The sequence below is a fragment of the Chrysemys picta genome, unplaced genomic scaffold (genome assembly GCF_011386835.1).
Source record: "Chrysemys picta bellii isolate R12L10 unplaced genomic scaffold, ASM1138683v2 scaf5997, whole genome shotgun sequence".
NCBI classification, from domain to species: Eukaryota; Metazoa; Chordata; order Testudines; family Emydidae; genus Chrysemys; species Chrysemys picta.
The window spans coordinates 88-2,249 of NW_027058697.1; the positions used below are offsets into that span (position 1 = coordinate 88).

The 2,162-nt window shown below is 55.0% G+C and overlaps 1 pseudogene; it reads left to right on the forward strand.

Annotated features, from left to right (window-relative positions):
* The first annotated feature begins 496 nt into the window (after positions 1-496).
* Positions 497-853, forward strand: LOC135980680 (CUGBP Elav-like family member 5; annotated as a pseudogene).
* Positions 854-2,162: the final 1,309 nt, after the last annotated feature.

Genomic DNA, 2,162 nt, shown 5'->3' on the forward strand with positions numbered 1-2,162 from the left:
GCTGTACCATGAGTTCCTCTCCCCAGTTTGTGAGGGGCAGGACTTCCCCCCCCCCCCCCACCAATATTCAGTGTTGTTCTCTACCCTGGAGACTGGATGGAGTGTTTGGGTTCTAAGAGGCATTGTTCTCTTCTCTCCTAGGAAGGGGGTGTAGGTTTTATTCTCCCTGGGGGTGCAGTGCTTCTCAGTCTGGGGGGGCGAAGATGCAGATCTTCAGTCATCCCCATCCCATAGGTTGCACGGATTGCATCGTTGGCAGCCCGGTGCTCCCGGGCAGCCTTGCCCCTCTCCCCCCTTTGGCTGGGGCATGGCCCCTGCCTCCCTCCCTCTGCAGGGTTTGCAGGCTAGCAGCACCGGCAGCCCCCGGGCACGGTCCCTGCCCGGTTTGCCGCCCTAGGCAGGCATGGCCTCCCCAGGGACGGGTGCCTGCCTCCTCGAGGCTGCAGCTCCGCTCCGCGGCCGGCAGGTGTCCCTGTGGAGCGGCTCTTTGTGGTCCTGATGCTGCCGCCGCTGGCGGCTGAGCCCTTTCCAGCTGAGAGCGCTTTCCTCCCCCGTCCGCTCCTTCCGTCTGCAACCTGCGCCGGGCTCGGGGAATGGCCAGACTCACCGAGGGCGAGGCGAGGCGGCAGCAGCAGCTCCTGCAGCCCAGAGCCTCCCCCATGAGCAGCAGCAGCAGCAGCTCGGACCCCCCCGCGCAGCCGGACAGCATGAAGGACCTGGATGCCATCAAGCTGTTCGTGGGGCAGATCCCCCGCAACCTGGAGGAGAAGGACCTCAAGCCCCTCTTCGAGCAGTTCGGCAAGATCTACGAGCTCACCGTGCTCAAGGACCGCTACAACCGGCATGCACAAGGGTGAGCCTCCCCCTTTCCTCCAGCCATCCCCCCCGGCCAGCCATCTCCCTGCCTCATGTCTCCCTTCTCCTTCCTACCCTCCCTCCTTCCAGCTTCTCCTCCCTGCCAGCCTCTGCCCCCCCAACTCCAGGAGCCCCCTCTCCCCCCCCCTGCGTCCCCAGCCCCTTTCTCCTCCCCACCTCCTCTCCGTTCTGGGGCGCTGGCAGATTTCAGCCCCTTCCTTTCATTCATTTGGGCTTTTGACAGGAGCTGCCTGGGAACTTTTAATCCTCCCTAACAGAATTACATTTGTAATGTTCACAAAGGGGCCCTGGTGGCTTCGACCCTCCTCTTGCTGCCAGGCTAAGACTATCAGACTCTCTCTCTCTCTCTGCTCGAGCCAGGCTTGGAGCCACAAAGAAATGGGGTTGTGCCTGGGTCTGGGGAAATCTGTGACATATCCTTAATACTTCTGCCAATGCCTTCTGGGCCCGATGCCTTTCCTTGTTGATCTCGCTCCTTTTCCCGGGTCCTATTCTGGCCAAAGATCTCCTCCAAAAGAAGGGGAATATCCCCTCCCCCCTGTATACTCAAGTTAATTTAGGGTGAACCATTGGATGATTTCATAGATGAACCTCATTCCAATCCCCCCCCCAAGATTATTGATCCAAGATGCTGCAGTAACATTTCTGTGAGCTGTAGTTTTTTTGGTCCATTACTATAGAATATAATAGTATAACAAGAAGAAGGAGGAGGGTGTATGGAAGACCCCTTGAAATCTTAAGACTTATAGAAAACAGCTGCCACGTTATAGCTTTGAAATCGCGTTATCTAGCTAGGCGATATTTATATAGTGCTAAAAATGACTCTCTTTATACATAGACGGTTATAGACATTTACTGTACAGCACCATGCGTATAATGGGAATTTTGTTTGAGTACATTCAATATATACCAGTAAAACTGTTTATTGTGAAACTTATGTCTGCGATTATAGCCTTCTGGTTGCTCATGTGTGGGGCTCTCCTAGACAATGATATTTCAGTGTACATGAATGATATACACAGTCATCTTTTTACAATAGGGTAAATGGAGAAGTTGGATTGCACCCCACTTCCCCTTTCCAGATTTGTGGGGAATGGAATTGGAGGGAAGGAATGATAGTGCTGGGGACAGCCAAGCGGTGGTTGTGTGGGAAGGTACCCAGGGTTCCCCTTGTCCCCCTGTTCTGCCAATCCACCTCAGCCCAGCCTGCCAAACCCTTATTCTAGTCCCAGGCTCCCCTGACTGAGGGTAGCAAGGAAACTGTGTCACATAAATAATCCAACGCC